Source organism: Canis lupus, chromosome 3, assembly GCF_011100685.1.
Source record: "Canis lupus familiaris isolate Mischka breed German Shepherd chromosome 3, alternate assembly UU_Cfam_GSD_1.0, whole genome shotgun sequence".
In the NCBI taxonomy this organism is placed as follows: domain Eukaryota; kingdom Metazoa; phylum Chordata; class Mammalia; order Carnivora; family Canidae; genus Canis; species Canis lupus.
The window spans coordinates 88,570,092-88,591,565 of NC_049224.1; the positions used below are offsets into that span (position 1 = coordinate 88,570,092).

A 21,474-nucleotide genomic window follows, 5' to 3' on the forward strand; every position below is an offset into this window, starting at 1 on the left:
TAATATGAGCAATTATATGCAAGAAATTGGATACCCTAGAAAAAATGGATAGTTCCTTAAAACTCATATAACCTTCCAAGATTGAATCATGATATAATGAAAAACAATCCAATTACTCAGTTAGGAGTTTAATCAGTAATCAAACACCTCCCAACAATCAAAAGTCCAGAGCCAGACAGTTTTATGGCAATGTCTACCAAACATTCGAAGAAGAATTAATACAAGTTCTTCTGAAACACTTCCACAAAATGGAAGAGGAGGGGACTCTTCCAAACTCCTTTTGTAAGGCCAGGACTACCCTGATGCTGAAACCAGGCCAGGACACCAAAGGAAAATTACAGGCCAACATCCCTGATGAACATAGAGGAAAAAATCCTTAACAAAATATTAGCAAACCAATTTCAACAATACATTAACAGGATCATGTGCCATGATCAAGTGGGATTTATTCCATGGATACCCGGGTGATTCAACATCTGCAAATCACTCAAGGATAATATACCACAAAATGATGTATAAAAATCATATGATCATCTCAAAAGAAAAAGAAAAAAAAATCATTTGACAAAATCCAACATCCATTTATGATAAAAATGCTCAACACAGTAGCTGTAGAGGGAGAAGACTTCAACATTATAGAGACTATATCTAAAGAGCCCACAGCTAACATCACACTCAATGGTGAAAAGCTGAAAGCTTTTCTTCTAAGATTAGGAACAAGAAAAGAATGCCCCGTCTCACTATTTTTGTTCAACATAATGTTGGAAGCCCTAGCCAGAGCAATTAGTTAAGAAAAATAAAGGCAAAAAAAAAAACAAAAAACAAAAAAAAACAAAAAAAAACAAAAAAAAAAGAAAAATAAAGGCATCTAAGTCAGTATAGAAGAAGTAAAACTGTCACTACTTGCAGATGACATGATATTATATATAGAAAGACTCCATCAAAAAAGTTAGAAATAATACAGTGAAGTTGCAGGATATACAACATCAATATGCCAAAATCTGTCTGTACATTAATAATTTTCATTGAAAATAATTAATTACAATTACATAAAAAATTACCTAGGAATAAATTTAATCAAGCCGAAAACCTGTATTTTGAAAGCTGTAAGACATTAATGAAGTAAATTTATGAAGACACAGACAAGTGAAAATCAATTTCATTCTTGTAGATTGGAAGAATCAATATTGTTAAGATGCCCATACTGCCCAAAGCAATCTACAGATTCAGTACAATTCTTATCAAAATCCCAATAATATTTTTCAAGAAAATCCCTAAAATCTGTATGGAACCACACACACACACACACACACACACACACACACACACACACACAATCCTGAATAGCAAAAGTAATCTTAAGAAAGAGCAACAAAGCTGGAGGCATCATGTGCCTTTATCTCAAACTCTATTACAAAGCCGTAGTAATTAAAAAGGTATGATATTGACCTTTAAAAACAGACACGATGATCAGTGGAACAGAATAGGCAGCCCAGGAATAAATCCACTCATGTGTGGTCAATTAATTCATGACAAAGAAACCAATAATATACCCTGGGGAAAAGATAGCCTCCAATGATTGGTATTGGGAAAGCTGGACAGTCGCATGCTATCTCCTTAGTATTGTGGGTAATTGGACTTTGTGATACTGATTCATATTTAGATAACTCACAAGAGACTGAGGAAGATGAAGTAGAAAATACCAACTTCCTATTTTACAGTGAGAAATCTAGTCAGATGGATCAAGGTTTCCATCTGTAGAACTGCCCCTTAGGGAACCAAGTCATAATCAAGAAAGTTGTTTGGCAAACATGGAATCAGTCTAAATGGAATTAATTGCTAGTGTTTGATGCTCAGGGGCCGACCTGAGTGGTTGGAACATTCACCTGTAACAGGGGATGCTCCCTGTTTCCTAAGTGGGTCCTTAATCTTGGCACCCTCTTCTGTGAAGTGCTTGGTGGAACCCCAGAAACATGCTCCAACTTAGCACAACCCTGCTAAGAACTCTTTTTTTTTTTTTTACTTAATTTCTTTCATTAGGTACAATAATGCCATTTTAATACTGCCCTTGAATGTCTTATTCACAGAGAAGAGTTTTCTCTAAGATGCCTCTAGATTAGGAGTTCATTTTACATTTTCACTTTTAGAGGTTTGAAAGTGCTTTTCTTCTAACCATTAATCTGCTCCTACCTCTGTTGCTTTTTCATGAGATATATTTAAAACTAAGACCACTGGTTGACAGTCTGAGCTCAGTCAAAGTTTCTGAAATTGTGTAGAGGGCAGTGATGAGGCTCAAGGTCCAAAGAATGCTGGACTCCGCTGGAGCCCACCGTTTTCAGATCTCATTTAGAATCATCCCACCCATCCCAGAGATGAAGGATTTGGCAGTAGGATGGAAGCAGGACATGCCTTGAATTTCTGAAATACTCAGTGTGTTCCCAGATGTTAGGCAGTTTCCTGTTGAGAACATTCATTTTGTTAGTTGTTTCCACCACTCAATTTGAGTGTCCAGCAGTCCTACTTCTCTCTCTCTCTCACCTGTCTGTTTTTTCATGTAGTGACTTATTTCATGGACACCTAGAATATTGACCACCAGTCTGGAGTCCTACTTACCTGAGATGCCCTGCCAGTGAATTAAAAGCACCTCTGTGAAAGAAGAGAAATAGAATTGAGATGGGAAATGTGAGTCAGTTTTACAAAATGATGCTACCATGCAAATAAGAAAGGATGTACTATTAATCTTTTAAACTACTGTCTTGATATCTACCATGGGCTTATTTATTTTTCCATACTGTCTCTCTGGGTCACTGCCTCTCAAATTTTCTCTTTGGCAGTAGCCAACATATTTTCCAACTAAGCACCTCTTTGTTTCAGAACTATGAAAACGCTGGGCATATTTTCTTTTCATGACTATCTATAAACCTGCAACAGTGAAACTTGGGTTTAATAGCAAATTGCTGTTTAAATGTAGGTGGGAAGAAAAGATATGTAGCATTTATTAAGTACCTACTTTATATCAGATTCTCCACTCATCTTTTCCCATTCATTATTTTATATGATCCACAAGATATGTGATGTGATTAAAATTGATGTCATTTTCTTTCGGAGAAAATGGAAGCTTTGGAAAGGTAAATAATTTTCTAATGTATGTAAGTGATATCATCAAGATTTGAATGAAAGTCTATCTGATTTAAAATCTTCTGATTTCATCTTTCAACAAATTTAAACCCAGTACAATTAAAGTTCCATGAAGGTCCTTTTTAGTATTTCATGATTGGACCTTCCATACTAGCCACTTTCTAGCATCTGTGATAGGGTTAAAAATTACTTGTGGAAAGAAAGAAGAAATTGATGGAAAATAGAGTGAGGGGAGATGGTAATGGGAAGAAGATAGTTCTATGAAAATATTGCTTTTCTTTAGGTAGCTCAAGCATCTCTTATATAGAATATAATGAATTTGCATACTTGCTTAGAGTATCTGTGTAAATATTTAATTACTGAAGAGCATCACTATATGTATATATGTGTATATATATGTATATAAAGGTAGTGTATATATGTATAATTGGATGACATAAAATACATATACGTGTGTGTGATATCATATATATGTATATAAATTAGATGACATAAACTATGCCTGACTTTGCATGCACTTGAATAACCACTGTCAAACAAATTTTCAAATACTTAAGGCCACATATATATAGCTTTGTGTACATGTAGCTTTATGTACATAGAATTTTATGCTTGATGGCGGTTGCTTCAATGTATGCAATGTCATCCACATTTTTAAAATACTTTTGGGCTGGGTCCATATGCAGAGATTAGAACCATTTGCTTTAATGACTGAATGAATATGAAAGCAAATTAATTCAGAAATCCCTGCTTCCTTGTAGATACCATTTTTTTTTTTTTTTGGTTTTGCTATGAGTCAACTATTGGATACTTTTGTTTGACCATTTTGTTTATTCACTTTTTTTCTTCTTTGTCATAATGCTAGTTAGATTTTAATGAGAGAAACTGAAAATTGTCTTTGACATAAAGGATCTACTTCAAAGGAGCTATTCAAAATAACGAGGGAAATATTTTTTGGACACAACCATATTTTAACAAATATAATTTTTCCCATACTATAATGATGTGGATAGCATTGGGAGTTTTCTATGCAGATATAAATTGTTTATTTCACGAAACAATAGTTCTTTTATGACATAGAAATTCACTTGAAACAATTATAAGCTGTCATATATGTTTTTGGCAAAGCAAATTTTTCCATATAAATTTCCCTGATACTTCTTTGAAAGCAGTCATTTTGCAGCTATTCTGTAAATAATTCTGCCTAAATTATTTTGAGAAAAATATAGATGAAGCAATTAAGAGGTGTAAGCTTGATAATTGTCCTTTTTAAAACATTGATTTAAGATGCAAGTCTTGAAGATAGCTTTTAGAGTTTATATTTTACTTTAAATGCATTATACATTTTATCTATTTATATACATAAACATAATATATCTTTAAAATGAATTTTAGAGCATTTTAAAATTTTGTTGCATCAAGAGAAAGTGAAAAAATATATTGCAAAAGCATGAGAGAAGTAGTGTATGTGTGTGTATATATATATTTATATATATGTTTGTGTATATATATATATATTTAAAGATTTTATTTATTCATGAGAGATACACAGGGAGAGGCAAAGACACAGGCACAGGGAGAAGCAGGCTCCCTGAGGGGAGCCTGATGTGGGACTCAATCCCAGGACCCCAGGATCACAACCTGAGCCAAAGGCAGACGCTCAACCGCAGAGCCACCCAGGTGCCCCGAGGAATAGTATATTGATTAAGAACATATTTTTTTTTTGAGATAGAGTAAGAGTGAGAGGTAGGGGGCAGGGAAAGGGAGAGAGATAATTTTAAGTAGGCTCCATGTGCAGAGGACAATGTGGGACTCAATCTCACAATCCTGAGATCATGATATGAGCCAAAATCAAGAGTTGGATGCTTAACTGACTGAACCACCAAGGAGCTTTAGAATACATTATTTTTTAAATCAGTATGGTTGACATACAATATTACATTAGTTTCAGGTGTGGAATGTATTGACTCATCAACTCTATATGTTATGTTATGCTGACCACCTGTCACCACTGTCTGTCCCCATACAGCACTATTACAGTACCATAGACTACACTCCCTATACTGTACCTTTTACCCTTTGACTTATTCATTCCATTACTGGAAGCCTCTTCCACTCCCTTTCATTTGTTTTTTTTTTTTTCCCATCACAGCTCACCTTTCCCCTTTGGCTGTCATAGGTCTGATTCTGCTTTTTGTTTCTTTATTTGCTATTTAGATCCCACATATAAATGAAGTTATATGGTATTTGTCTTTCTCTTTCTGACTTATGTCACTTGAGCATAATATCCTCCAGGTCTATCCATGTTGTCACCAATGGCAAGATCTTATCATTTTTATGGCTAAGTAATATTCCTCTGTGTGTTTGTGTGTGTGCATGTAACACAATTTTTGATCCAGACTACTATGGGTTCAAACCCTTGATCTTCCACTTACTAATGATGTTTTCTTTGACAAATTATGTAACTAGCCTTATTTCTTTATTTAGTATCTAAGATACTAAGAGAATGCACATTTGAATAAGTGAGCCTCCCCATTGGTAATTACATTTCTACACATTATCTATTCATAATAACCAAGATGTGGAAACAACCTAAATGTCCATTGATGGATAAATGGAATAAAATGGGATGTATACCTAAAATGAATTACCATGCAGCTTTGTAAAAAAAAAACAAAAAACAAAAAGCAAATCATGTATCATGTGACAACGTGAATGAACTTGGAGGTCTTTGATTCTGATTTTAATTAAGACTGCATCTTTATTGATTCTCTTACAGGAAGCTCTCCCTGACCATGACTAGGTGGGGACCTGGGTTAGATGTTTTCAGCAGTATGCTGGTACATGCTTAATAATTGGTTGTCTATGGAAAATAAAACAAAAGCAAAAATGAAGACACACAAAAAATATCCAAACAACTCGGTTTGGTAGCATTTGTTGGATTCCCTTGTATAAATACTTTCTTCATGGCAAAGTTCAAGTTACCAACATGATGCCACTGAACAAAGTTGGTAATAGATGCACAGTAGCATACCGTCCTATGGTGTTTCCACCACGTATGTGCAATAGAACTGAATGACCTCAAGGGCATAGATAATAGTGAAATGTAATAAAATCATTAGGAAGTGATGGAGCTTAAGATATTTATAACCTTGGTATTAAACCCAATTTACCTAATTGAAACTTTGTCTAACTTAATTTTTAATAATGGCTATATTCAATGACGAGCTTACAAAATTCCCTGGGTTAGCAATTGGCTCTGTAGGCTGGCTCCCATGCCCGCCCCCGCCAGTACCACCTTCTTCTCTGTGCTCCCACAACACTCTGTACTTGTTCCTATTATAGCTCTTATCAGACTTTATTTTAATTATTCATTTACCCTTCTTTCTTCCCTACTGGACAATGAGCTCCTCAAGGAAAAGAGCATTGTCTCACTGCTGAATTCTTTAGTGCTTAACATGGTGCAAAGAGCACAGAAGCAACTGCGCAAATGTCATTCGAGATGATGGATTAATGAAAATGTATTTTTTTTTCATGAAATAAGCAAATAAATGTTTTTTCTTCCCTCAAATCCTTATTTGCAGGGGCCATGTCATCCCATTTCATTATGGAAGAGCCACTCCACACAATTGCTCTTATGTCAAACTCCCCCTACCTGCAAATACTCAGCAGTTTAAAAAAAATATTTTATACAGCCTGGCTTGGTTCCTGGGGTTAATGCCCATTTCTCTAGAAAACATCTCAACAGAAGTGTGTATTCACGACCTAGACTGTCCATTAGAAAATACTATTGTTCATTTGTAGTTTCATCATTAGATTTTATTCTTTGGTGACTATTCTGAATAGAACCATTTCTAAAATGTTTTGTCTCCCAAATGAGGTAAGTTATTAAGGACAGCAGTTGTGTCTTATACTTTATTCATATACCTCCTACCTTACGTACTACTGGTCCTATCATAGTGACTCAGAACATCAAAGATTTGACTGTTTTGCTTCCCCCCCCCCAAAAAAAAAACCCAGGTATAATAAATCCAAGATTATTTTCTAAAGCCTCCTGTGTATAAAAAAAAAAAAAAGCCTCCTGTGTATTTTAAAAAAATATTTTCCACTTTAATGAGTTAGCTGGGTCTTTATTATTGGAGTGTCACTGCATTCTACTTTGAAATTAGTAGATGAAAATTGCATTGTATTGTGGGTTTCTTTTTTAACCTTAATTAAAACCCTGTCTTGACACTGACTTAAAAGTTGTCTTCCTAATGTACATTCAGCTGAAATAGCACTTGAAGGACAACAGACTGGTCCTGAGTGTGCTGTGTGACAAATTGCAGGTACTTGGTATAGCTAGCTTATTAGAATCCTTATCTAAATTGTTTACATGTCAGGTTTCTTTGGTAGCCCAGAATAATTTGGATAAATGAGACTCCCCATTGGTAATTACATTTCCTTAACAACATTTTGGTGAATGTACATAAAAGGTAATAATAGCTTCCACCAGCATGCTGTCCTGCAGCATGTCATGGCTCCAGATTCTGATAGTGTCTGACACTTATTACTTAAGTCATATATTTCTAAAAGCAGAGGCCTCTGCAAGGTCTTTTCCCAAATGATACTGTCTCAAGCTGTAGTCGAAAATCCGATTATATCTGCAACTTTGCATGGATGTCATACACATTTATGGGAAAGCCCGAATGTCCTGAATCAGGAATTATCATGTGGGAGAATATGAAATGAAATCTCTACAAAGTGGAGAGGGGACTTTTTCCACCTTTCTGCTCCTCTCAAGGTACTGTTAAATCCTACCCTACCCACCCCCACCCCATGAGAGTTGTCTATTTTCGCCTCTCCTGACTGACAGTTTCTACGCTCCTTGCTATTGAAATCCATGGTTATTCTTTTTTTTCTTTTTTAAAGATTTTATTTATTTATTCATGAGAGACACACAGAGAGAGAGACAGAGACACAGGCTGAGGGAAAAGCAGACTCCTTATGGGGAGCCCATTGGGTGACTCGATCCCAGGACCCCAGGATCCCAGCCTAAGCTGAAGGCAGATGCTCAACCACTGAGCCACCCAGGTGCCCCAAATCCATGGTTATTCATGAGCAAGTATTGTCTTAGGTACTCAATGACAAGGGAATGCCAAAAACATTATTCCATTGCTTCTTTTATCAAAAGAGTAAAAGTAAAATTCATCGATTTGTCGTTTGTACCAGTTATTCTCCATGAATATGTATTGGTTTCAGATTCCTACCAGGGAGGATTCAGCTATGGTGTAGATGAAAACGTCTGTGTCTCCATTGATGCCCCACCAAACACTGTTTTGGTGTCATGGTATGTGTGTGCAGTGGGGGGGGGGCTATCTATAAGAACACAAGCTTATGGAATTCCACATGTAATTTATTTTCTTTTCAAATTTCACATATTAATATACTTTAGACCTCCTCCAGTAAAAGGTGTGTGTGTGTGTGTGTGTGTGTGTGTGTGTGTGTGTGTGTTTACTCAGTCCACTGTTTCCCACATAAAGTTCACTGTGCATATCAATCAAGGTACACTCAGGAGGCAGAAACCCTACAGCAATTCAAACTAGGGAATTTTAGCATAAAGAATGCTTTATTGGGGCACTTGGGTGGCTTAGTTGGTTAAGCATCTGACTCTTGATCTCAGCTCAGGTCTTGGTATCAGGGTTGTGGGGTCAAGCCGCATGTTGGGCTCCATGCTGGGCGTGGAGCCTACTTTAAAAAAAAGAGAAAGAAAAAATTATTTATTATAACAAGATTGAAATAAAAATTGGACTGACTTGTAAAAAAAAATAGAGAACTGCCAAGAATATGGACTTTGCAGATATGAGAAGCTGCCATTGCCCCAGAGATGAGAGTGCCCAGGGAATGCCTCACCCTCCCTCTCAGCATGGAGATCCAACTCTCATTGGAGACGGCACAACTGTTGAAAGTTAAGCACTTCTGATTAAAACATGTTATCTTTATTTCTTTCAGATATTTATTTTAAAGAGAGAAAGCATGAGCAGGGAGGGGAGCAGCAGAGGGAGAGGGAGAAGCAGACTCTCTGCTGAGCAGAGAACTCAATGTAGGGTTCAACCCTAGGGCCCTGGGATCATGACCTGAGTCAAAGGCAGACGCTTCATTCACTGAGCCACACAGGTGCCCCACAAGTGTGTTATCTTTAATATCAACATATACTTTTAGTATTTTGGGGTAAGTGGAATTGTATAGGAATAGAATAGGAATAAAAAAAGCAGTATTTTGAAACCTTTTTGTTCCTATTTCTTTTCTCCCATGTGGTGTCCTAGGATTCGGAGCCTGAGTCTGAGCAGACACCGGTGCACAGGCTATCACTTTCAAGGCTCGTGCCCCCCTCCCTTGCTCCACCTTGAGAGGTGACTACATTCGAGGTATCATTGCTGAGGCAGGAGCTCAAGGGGCTGGATCAGTGCTGGTGGGAAAGGAGCAGAGAGGAGGCAGGAGCATTTCTGGAGGCATCAGCTCTGGTGGGTCTCCCCTGGCTGGGTGGACGCTGCTAAGTCTGTTCTCATTGCACCGCTGGGATAGACTCCTGCCCACTATTAAATAGCTAGCTTGCTTCGGGCAACGTTAGAGATCTTAGAGTTATTGTGACTGATGCATTAAAAAATACCAACCTTCAGAGTAGCCAGAAAGAACATATCAGGTGACAGCCAGTATTACTTCTCTTTCTCACTTCTCTGGAACCGAGTTCTATGATTAAGGAAAGACAGATCAATCACTTTGTATGCTTTGAAATATACTCTCAGGTCTGGGGCTATTGTGTTGATAATTTTTTTTTTAATTTTGTCTATCATATATCATTTCATCCTATAATGTGGAAGGGTCTTCAAGCATAATCTAGAAAAGTGTATGAAAGGAACTGAGTCAAGGTAGAATAATTTTGCTAGTCAGTTTTCTAATAAATCTCATTTTCTGGTATAGTACACCCATTTTACAAATTTTACAAAATGGTAAACCAAATAAATGAGTAATCAGCTTATGCTATAACTAAGAACTAAGTCAAGATTCTATAATCAAGGATATTCAGTTAAATGTATGTGTATAAGGAATAATTGGAATAATTGGTGTATACATAAGAAATAAGGACTACCATCAGCTCCTAATTTCAGAGTTTCGTATTGAATACCAGGGTCTGCCCTGCCTCTGAGGTGTACTGGCACAAACAAATTGGTTCTGTTTTTCTATGGAGATTCATATCTATCCAGAGAGATTTTCTGATCTTTTGAACACTTTTAGAGACTTCAAAAAAGAGCAGGTTCATTTTTCAACAGAATAAGATGATACTATTGTGATAGTATTGTGTAGATGATTGCATCATTAAATTAATCATGAGTTAGGACTTAGATACCAGAAGACTATGCAAAGTGTTGCCAGCTAAAGACTTGTTCCTATAAAGGCCTAGCAGTGCGCATTTTTAGATTTTTTAAAAAGATTTTATTTATTCATGGGGGACAGAGAGAGGCAGAGGCACAAGCAGGGGGAGAAGCAGGCTCCCTGCGGGGAGCCCGATGTGGGACTCGATCCTGGGACCCCGGGATCATGACCTGAGACAAAAGCAGAGACGCTCAACCACTGAGCCATCCAAGCGCTTCCATTTTTAGATTTTGAATTATCAGTAGAATTTTAAGTTTCTTAGCTTTAGGATGTCGGGGTGAGGAGTGATAAAAAATGTCTTGATTCAAGAATAACAAGGAGATGAAAATGAGGATGGAATTTGTGGTGCAGTATTTTACGATATAGTCTTTGAACCTGCTACTTGTCTAAAATACAACGTGGTTAGCAATAAATTATTCCTCATATAAACACTTCACGTTCAACACTTCACTTTACCTCCTCCACCTCCACCCTCATCATCATGTCGAAAGTGTATTTCTGTATGTCTAAACATACTGACAGAGATCTGTATCCCTTCTACGTAGCCCTGTGTGTGTGCTTGAGTGTGTACTTGTACGCGTGCGCACATTTGTGCTTTCTCTCCACGTGAAGACGCTGGATTGCACTAGGAGGAGGATTTGTAACAATATTGTCTCATAGTGGGACAACCTGTCTCATAAATAATGGGCTTCTGTCTCATTGGGAGGACTCAGTCGTGAGTTTGATGTCCATCATCAGGATAGATTCCCAGGCGGCATAGGCGCAAGACCCATATGGCCTATGTCATACTTTCCACTTATGAATTTGTGATTTTGAACAGATGCTTATTTCAGAGCAAATCAGAGTCAAAATAAAATTTCAGCTCAGTAGGTAACTAGGCAAAGTTCTTGGCAGTTCTGACTCTCTTACATCATCTTTGCCCAGAGGGTCATCCCCATGTTTTATTTAATATACTAGTTCTTGTGAAATTTTTTTCTTGAGGTATGTTACTATTTCTAAGCCTCATAACCTTCCTTGAAAAGACCCGAAGCACTGAAAAATTTCCTGTCTTGCTGTCACCTGTGTGGCTCAGTGTTTTACTCTAACCAGTTCCATAAGCTACTTATTCATATATATTCATTCATTCCTAAGTATGCATGGAATGTCAACCGGGCCACCACTGCTGCGTGGCCATAAAGTTAAGCCTAACATGAAATTATTTCCTTCAAGGAGACCATAGTTGGAACATAGATTTTAAGTTGACAAGTTGTAATACGAAGTGGCAAATGTTGATGAAGAGTTAAGAAGCGGGAGAGGTTTGGGTTCAGGGTTTGGGACTTAGGGTTTATTTATTTATTTTTTTAGATTGATTTATTTATTTGGGGGGCAAGGGACAGAATGTGAGAGAAAGAATTTTAAGCAGATTCACTACTGGAGGCAGAACCCAACATGGGGCTTAATCTTACAATCCTGAGATCAGGATCTGAGCCGAAGTCAGGAGTCGGATGCTTAACCGACTGAGATACCCAAGCACCCCAGGACTTAGGTTGGCTCCTCCTTCCTCAATTTAGTAGCTAGGTGATCTTCATCAAGCCACGTACTGTATCTGTTTCTAAATAATCTTATGCTCATATTATGGAATTGAATGTTTTTGACATCCACCCTTCCAATAAAAACAGAGTAATAGGGCCTAGATTTACCTCCTACCTGAAACAAATGAAACACAAGCAAACACATACAATACATGTTTTCAAAACATTGGGAATCAGGCAGTGAAGGGCAGTGATCCTGTGAGGTGGGGAGCAAGCTAAGGCTGCTTCAGGCAGTTTTCTTGAAATGATGATGTTAATGAACTTTACATTGTGTCTGGTTTATGGTTTTATAAGTTTTGTACATTAAATACTTCTCAAGCAATACTTTTATAATGTACCACATAGTGTGAATACGTGTTTATGTATTAACAGCATTTTGTAACAGATTCAAATGAAAGTAGGAAAGTATTAGTGTGTGAGGGATTTCATTTATTAATACAACTCCTGCCATTTAAAATAATTTCTTAATTAAGATCAAAGTTTGCTAAGCCTTCTGATTTCCCTGTGAACTGCTAGGCAATATTCAGTGGAATGAGCCATAGCTATACCTTTGCTTTAAAAACCGTTTCATTAATTATCTTCATTCACAGCACTCTTAATATTTATTTAATTCATTAATTAGAATCATCCATTTACTTATGTAAAGCTGCTCTTGTGGCTTTGTAGAATATAACAAAAGTCTTTACTCTTCATTAATATGAAAGAGGCATGGTGAAATTCTTGTCAAAAAAGTCTTACTTTTTGCCTATAAGAATTGCTTGTGGACTAATATGCTTCTAACAAATTATCTTCTCTAGATTAGCACTGGGATCAAAAGATTTACAGCCGCATCTCTTCCAAGTAATCTCTGGCATATTCCTTGTTACTTTTTAATTTAGGTTAAGCCTGGCAAATTAAATGTGAAAATGTCTCTAATAATGAAATAAAAAAAAAGATTGTGTGTCTATTAGGATGCCATTAGTTGAAAGTATGTGACTAGGCAAACAGCAGCCTGGACTGCAAATGGTTCCTATCCAGACGTAACTCTTCAATTCTTTATTTATTTTAAAAGTATTTTTGAGGCCCTGGCACTGTACGAAGTGCCCAGCATGTAGCTCTCAGCATAAAGGTCAAAGTGTGTACACTCATGGATCATAGGTTCTAGAGGAGAGAGACAAACAGCAAACAAATAAATACAAGAGAGAGAGTGTCTTGTGTGTTTGGTGTTATACTTGCAATAAGCCATAGAGTAAAATAAAGCAGCAGAAGGCATAAGGGATATGCAGTGTCAGGAATTAAATTTTAATAGGATGGTCCAGGAAAGCATCATTGAAAAGTTAACTCTTGAACACAGATCCGGGGGGCGGGGAGGGGTAAGGCAATGAGACCTATACATGTCCTTAAATAGAGATTCCAGGCAGACAGAGTGGAAAGGGCAATATCTTTGAGGCACACATGTTGGTTCTTATAAAGGAACATCAGGTCTATATGAACCAGAGGGAACAGGGCTCAGTAGGTAGATGAGGCCAGAGAGAAGTCAGGGAGACAGAGATATGGGTAGTTTCAGAATTTTACTCTGAATGGGATGGGAAGTCATTGGAGAAACTCGAGCAAAGGTGTCATGTGATTTGGACTTGTTATAAAATGATCACTCCAGCAGTTGGGCTAAGAATACACTGTAGACATCAGGGGCACAGATACAGAGATGCCAGTTAAGAAGTAATAAGTCATGCCATCTTGAACCAAAGATATGATGTGTGTGTGTGTGTGTGTGTGTGTGTGTGTGTGTGCATGCACGCGCGCACGCACGTGTGCCTGGGGGGTCAGTAGGAAGCTTTTTGATTTTGAACACTGAGCCAACATGATCCCTGAAGGATTGGATGTGGGGTGGTTGGGGCAAGGTTTGGTTTTGTCTTAACCTGAGCACCTAGAAATATGATTTTGCCATTTTACAGAGACAGGAAAGCCTCTGTGTGGAAAAGCTTGGAGGCAAAGGGAGATTTGGAGTTTGTTTTTAGTTGCTTTTAAGATGTCAGTTACATCCAGGTAGCTATGTTAACGTATGAGTCTGAAGTTCAGGGAAGAGACTCAGGTTGGAGGTTTATATTTGAAAGTCATTGACATCAACTGGGAAAAGATTATGTGGAAAGTGAGTGTGGGACAGAGGAGAGGAGATCTAGACTGAGACTTGAAAGACAAGAATCTGGGAAACTGAGAAGGGAATGGCTACTGAGTAGGAGCAACACCAGTCGAGTATAGGATCACAGACTCCCAGCAAAGTGGTGTGAGGAGCCTGCCCAGCCTCTTCACTGGTTACACGCCATGCAGCTTTCTGTAGTCTGCCATTCTGCAAAGCATGCTGAACAAAGACAAATGACCACTTATTTTTAATATAGCCTGTGACTCATTTTATATGCTCCAATAGTAGAGAGTATCGATTAACAACAAATTCGAGGAGTAAGTTAATAAGTTGGGAGCTAACCATATTTGTTGCACTGTGTAGCACCAGATGCAATATATATATATATTCCTCCTTCCCTAGATAGATTCAGACTGTGGCTTGAGGGAATCAACTTTTACTTCTAAATAATGAAAGAATGGATTTTCCCCAACCTTACAAAAGAGAATTGAGGATTTAGTAGCAGCATTCTAATGTATGATTGACACAAGTCAGGATTGAGTTTCTCATTGATTGAATAACTGTATATTTATTATCTGTTTTGTGTCAGGCACTGTGCTAGCCACTGTATGAAGAGTGGTGAATGGGATAGTTTCTTAGCAAATGCTCAAGGAGAGGAAAAGACCCTTTGAACAAGCAATCACAGTGTAGCATAAAAAGTAACCTGTTTGCAAAACCATAGGGAATTCAAGGTGTTCATATTAGGGACATGGAATCTAATCATAGGGTCTAAGCAAAAACTTCCAGAATCAGTACTCCCAATACTGGCACTTGGGACTACTTGGACGCACCCATTCCTGGTTTCTGAATTCCTGGCTCCTGATGATGTGTTTTCCTAAGTTATGCATTGAGGCTATTCCATAGTTGGGTGAAAATATTACTCAATCTCTTCTGCTATGTGAGGCTCATCTTTATGCCTAGACACTTTTATGGTTAGTGTTTCATGGTTAGCTGCTTCTTTGAGTTCCTTAAAATACAGTTTTCTGCTTCTTTGAGAGAATGTAAAGGCTGTTGAGTCTAGCTGTTGAGGTAGCAACTACTGTATTGCTTGCCCCAGAAACAAGTCAGTTCCAGCAGTGCTGTTCTGTTATTTATCCGTGAGGAGTCTGGAAGGAGAAGTAAATATCTTCAGGCTAATGTTTACTGATGCCCTAGCTGCTCTGGAACTAAGCATCAGAATTAATGAAGTTATGAGACATAACATTGTCATCCATAGACTTCCTATCGTATAGTTGGCAGATTTTATGCAGATGAACTTGATAAGAATCAAGCAATTTCAAAATGTGTACTTTTACCCACACAGCATTTTCTCTTTTCTTTTCTTTTTCTTTTCTTTTTCTTTTCTTTTCTTTTCTTTTCTTTTCTTTTCTTTTCTTTTCTTTTTTTCTTTTCTTTCTTTTTTCTTTTCTTTTCTTTTCTTTCTTTTCTTTTCTTTTCTCTTTTCTTTTCTTTTCTTTTCTTTTCTTTTCTTTTCTTTCTTTTCTTTTTTTTTCCCCACCAAATTAAAAAAACACACATTGCCAAAGCAGTACAGGCCAGTGATAGGTCTACTTTCATTTTGTTCCTTCCAGAAATATTCAGACTAGAATTTATTTTCTTCCCTTTAAATACAGATCTCTCTTTGAGTATGGAAGCTGTCTGGCTAATTAGTAAATTAATTTTATATAATTTACTATACCTGCTATATGCCAGGTGCTTTTGCTACTAACAGGAAATCAGCAAGTTAGGATCTTGACAATCTTTGTCAGAATTTAATGATGAATATTGAACTGTTTTTAGATGCTTATGAAGAAGAAAAATATTACAAGATAAACTTGTCTTGGTATCATCTACTTTAGATTAGAGATGGCAAGATAAAATATCACAATGATAAAGTTGTTTCAGGTGTACCTATCATCTCTTCACTACTGATCATGCAGTGATTACTGGGTAATCCTCCATACCAAGCAGTAAGTTGAAGGCTGTGTCTATCACTCTTCCAGAAAGAGGCACGCCAGAGAGAACAATTATATCTTTGCCTCCCGTCTGTCAAGTGGTCCACTGGTAGTGGCCTGATTTCATTCTTCTGGCTTTGTAGCTGATGTTTCCCACCACCCCCCCCCGCCTTTCTACATTGAGTATTTTAAGATGACTTTCAAGTATGAATCTGAGGTATCCAATTTTTCAGCCATACTCCAAATGCCAGCTCCAGATTATTATTCATAAATGGTATGCATATTGTGACAGGGAATCTAAGAGCAAAAGAGAACTGGGGCTTTTTACTAGAATATACTTTTGAAATATTTTCGAAGAAGTCTGATTTTTCTTAATTTGTGTTTTGATGAGGGAATCACTTAGAAGAAACCTGCAGTTCCTTAACAATAACATTGGGAATCGTAAGGTACTGAAGGCAGAGGTGTCAAACAAATGATATCCAAGTCTTACCAGGTGTAGAGGCTGAGTCAGGCTGAGGAAGGACAGAGCTGGAATATTATGACATCCCTCAGGAACTTTTACGAAGCTAAAATATTTATAAAGTGACTCGAGAAAGAAAGGAGTGAGTACTGAGGAGAGGAAGCTTAAAAGATAATGCAGAGAATAGAACATCAGGCCAGAAACCCAAAGACCTTCTGGTTGTGATGTGATGGACAGTCAGTCTGTATGCTGAGGTGTCTATTGGGGCTGGCTGTGTCATGAGCTCTCCTTGGGTCTCTTAGGCAAGGCTCACTTGCCATCTTATTTATACTCTTCATTGAGAAGTAGAAATTTAATGGACACCATAAAGTCTCCATCCCCTCTACTTGGGAGTGAAAATACTATGAAATGTTACATGTAAAGTGTCTAGATTTACTAAATGAACATGAACTTGTATGTTAAATTCAATAATTTAATTGTTTTTAGGCCAGCCGAAGAAAATATGCTGTATTTGTCCTAGAACTCTAAAGGTTTGAGGACAACTGCCTAAAAAAGACCCTCACAGAGTTTAGGCCGTCAGGGCGGGGACGAGAGGGGGCAAAACCAGATTGTTGAGTTGTCCTACCAACTATACTCAGATATGCAGCACTTCATTTTGTAGATACAATTCACCTAAGTTCTTCGATGCTGTTTATATAATGATAATTCATGCATATTGAATGTCAAGAATGTGCTGGATATCTCACATACATTATTTATAAGTCTTTTCACAACACTGTGGGGTTATATAGATGATCCCGAGACTGAGAAAGGCCAAGAAAATGTTCTGTGGGTGAATAATTAGTAAAATGGGAAGGTGGAGTTCAAACTCTGGCTCACAAGACTCTACAACCCACTGTCATACTTCTGTATCTCATTGGCTCTCAGGAACCACTTATGGGATGTCTGTTATTACCAGGGCTCTGTAATGTCCATTCAGTTTTGTCTGATCAAAGAGATAGAGATCCCCAATTTTCAAATACTTAACCATTTACAATCATGCATGTGGATTCTGTCCCAATTCAGGACTTCCTTTGAGCCTTCTCTAACCTGTTGGGTGTTCATCTGTCCTGACAATTTGCCCTGGATCCTCTGCAAATTGCACCATTGTTTCAGGTCTTTCAGTGTAATACATACATGTATATAAAAGTGGTTGAGTGATGTCCTTGGCTCTTTTCTTCAGGATCATCATAGGATCATGGCCCATTGAGGCCTTAACACTCTCATAGAGAAAAAGCCCTAAACAAAGGAAACTCAAGGAATATTGTGGATTTCATAGCCCAGACTCATTTATGTCAAAAGAATGGCAACCAAATAATTCCCCTAGGGAATCTGTTATATTAAAGTTGGTATAAGGTTTAGGAGGGAAGGCTTGCAATTAGTTTTAGAGGATAGATTATGGATATAGCCAACTGTTTACATTTGTGTAATCTCTAATTCTATATTAGGGCTCCTGAAGGGTACCAAACTTCCTGAGTGGTGTGTCATAAGCTTTTTGTGATTTATTGTTATTGTTAGCCTCGTTTTCTCCATTTTCTATCACGCCACTTCTCCACTAGCTGTGTTAACCTCAACATTTACTCTCTATAGCATTTCAGGTAGGTTATACATTACTAGAAAGAGAAAACACAGAAATCCAGGTAAAAGCCTGGCATATGATTTAGCTAGCCATGCGTTTACAAACTTGAGAGAAGTTATCTCTTTTACTATGCAGAAAAGGAGAAGCAGCAGTGAGCATTAGCACAATTTTTTTTTTTTTTTAGTGTCCCTTGTTCCCTGTTATAGAGCCTGTCAACTCAAAGGAATTTCTTTAGATTTGGGAAAAAACATGAATTTTAACATCACCAGATAGAAAAAATATATATTGTCGTTTGTTTTTTAATAAGTGGGCTTGAGTCAACATGCACCATCAATGTGAAATCATGTCCCATGGAAAATAAATGGGATTGGGGGTGTAGGCAGCAAGTGACCCATTAGGTTTTTCTATATTGTTTGCTTTTATTATATTAAATATGTGAAAAAGAAATATGTAGGCAAGTAGATAGGTAGATAGGTGGATTTGTAGATATGTAGATATATAGATAGGAACAGTCTAGTCTGCCTGTTTTGTTTTGTTTTGTTTTTTTCCATCTGAAGATGCTACTTTCTTTACCGTGTTGCTAACACTAGGAATCCTTTAACAGCTTACTGTCTTGAACACTAGACATATTGCCTGCCAACGTATATCTAGTCACACTACTTAAAATTATGTTTAATCATAGAGTGGCACGAAAATATTACCATGGTGTGCGGAAATATAAAATGTAATGTGCTCAGTAAATTGGCAACACTGACGCATTAGCAAGATTTCTCAAATGTAACAGGCTTCACCGGGAGCAAGTGGCAAGGGAGCCAGAAGTCTATCCGTTCTCTCTAGTCAGAGAAACAGCACGGCAGCAACCATGCGGTCTTGCCAAATTTGCTTTTATAATTTGAATTGACTTGTGATTTCTCTCCTCCCAACTGAAAAATTCTCACAGTTGCCCAAATGGTGTGTGGAATTAGATCTGCATATACTAACTAAAAATAAGAAGAACACTTTGGGCCTGGAGGGAGCACGTGTCATCATTTCCTTCCCTCTTTGGGCCCATTCCTGATTTAGTGCTCCTCAGGTACTGCTCTTTCTTTCCTTAGAATGTGAGGCTTCCTTGTGTTCTCCCCCAGCCACTTGCAAAAGACCTACTCACTTCCTAAAACTTACAGCAAACTCCTTTTAGTAATGCCTCCCCTGAACACATTCTTCCCTTCTCTCCCTCCATCCCCACTCACACGCCCAAAGCTTGGCTATAACAACCCTGTGATATACTGGGATTGTTTTCCTATCTCTCTTCCTAACTGGGCTGTGGAAGCCAAAAAACTTCAAGGCTGGCATAGATTCATTTTTACAGCTTTCTTCAGCACCTAGCAGTAGATCGAATAAATGAATGGTTTTTCATAAAATATCTCTTGTTTTTATTGGTAAAAGACTGAATAATGAGCTCTATGGATAATAATTTGACTGAATATGACATTTATGGTACTGAGGACTCTAAGCTTTTAGTGCAAATCGGAAAATGGATACCTTTGAAATAAAATAGTCTGTCTCTTTTTACACCAGTGATGTATTCACATAAATAAAGCACATAGACAGTGCTTAGAGCACCTTACGAGATGAGCACTGTCTAAATGCAGAGTCATGTCTTATAAATATGACATGCACTTTGGAGGAAATTAACTTTAATATGGTCATGAGGGTGATTTAATGTTGGTTTGTTACTATGGAAGAAGGAAAGAATTGCGTAGGCCATGTGAATAGTAAGTGCTGAGTTTATAGCCATGCTTTATTGGTGTGGCAGCAAGAGTGTGTTAGTGGATGTGTTAGAGCATTATCTGTAGGCTGGAGCTTAACATCGCAGTGATGAAAACCAAAAAGTGTATGATAATGAGAGAGTGGCCAAATTTTTATGTGATATTTTGTTAGTTGAACAAAAACTTCAGCTCAGACATGTGCTTGCCCAGAGATTATTATTTGCAAAACCTGAGTAGCCAAGTTAGGCTTTCTATTAACTGATTAAAGGATGGAAGCTATGTTGATTATAACTGACACTGAACTTTGTAAAGAATAACACCACAGGTGCTTCCCTTTTATTGGACAACTTGTCACCACTTAGAGTTTCTTTCTTTCTTTTTTTTTTATAATAAATTTATTTTTATTGGTGTTCAATTTGCCAACATACAGAATAACACCCAGTGCTCATCCCGTCAAGTGCCCCCCTCAGTGCCCATCACCCATTCACCCCCACTCCCCGCCCTCCTCCCCTTCCACCACCCCTAGTTCGTTTCCCAGAGTTAGGAGTCTTTATGTTCTGTCTCCCTTTCTGATATTTCCTACCCATTTCTTCTCCCTTCCCTTCTATTCCCTTTCACTATTATTTATATTCCCCAAATAAATGAGAACATATAATGTTTGTCCTTCTCCGATTGACTTATAGAGTTTCTTTCTTTTTAAAAGTTTGTTCATTGTTAGAATCTTGGAAAACTGAGAACCAAAAACACAAAGGAGGAAAATATAAATTACTATGGATCACCCAACTGCAGAAATAATTGTACATAAGGTTTTGGTGCAGAGAATTTAAAGTGACATAGCCAACAAGGCTACGTGCTTATCTCTACTACTAAAGATGGAGCTAGGATGCAAACTGAGGCATCCACCCATGCTTTAAATCATCACACTATACCGCCTTCCCTGAAAATTGACTTTAGACATAAACATTGGAGTTAGCTCACTGAATGGTTTAACAGAAGTTTGGATTAAGGCCCCAAAGCTTTGAATCATTTCCTTTTACTGTAAAGTATGGTCATTTAGGTCTGTGAGAACAGCTTGGTAATCATGGATGGATTCTCCACACTAAACGAACAAACAAAAACTTGCCAGAATTTGGATAGGAAAATTGACAGTAGAGTCTAGCTTGATGTTTTGACATCCATCAGTTGTAAGGCTTCGTTTGTCTTCAGATGTTTGAATATTTTCTTCTCTTAATCCTTTTTCTCTACTTATTTTCTCTATGGAAAAATTGGAAAAAAGCATGTACTGTACTTGCCATGGAAAGTACTTCTGTGATATTAAATGCAGCTGGTCTAATGCACATTTCTTGAGCATAAACAAGAAATGGAATCCTGTCTAAATTGGGCCCTAAAGATTAAAAGAGAATTTTCATCACCAGCTGGTAGATAAACTGGTGT

At 37.5% G+C, this 21,474-nt stretch overlaps 1 protein-coding gene and 1 long non-coding RNA gene across 16 annotated transcripts in view; both read left to right on the forward strand.

The window, feature by feature from the left end:
* KCNIP4 (potassium voltage-gated channel interacting protein 4) overlaps window positions 1–21,474 on the forward strand; it is a 1,126,248-nt gene that overhangs the window by 202,381 nt on the left and 902,393 nt on the right. The gene's annotated exons all lie outside the window — the stretch shown is intronic.
* LOC119871270 overlaps window positions 1–21,474 on the forward strand; it is a 111,670-nt gene that overhangs the window by 45,936 nt on the left and 44,260 nt on the right. For 6 of the 14 annotated variants that reach the window (XR_005357386.1, XR_005357384.1, XR_005357387.1 and 3 more), the window contains 3 exons: window positions 2,559–2,682; window positions 8,380–8,467; window positions 9,444–9,934. This is a non-coding gene — a long non-coding RNA (uncharacterized LOC119871270). Of the gene's footprint in view, window positions 1–2,558; window positions 2,683–8,379; window positions 8,468–9,443; window positions 9,935–12,919; window positions 13,046–21,474 lie in introns of those variants that run through there. The other 8 variants (XR_005357393.1, XR_005357383.1, XR_005357395.1 and 5 more) reach the window with 4 other exon arrangements.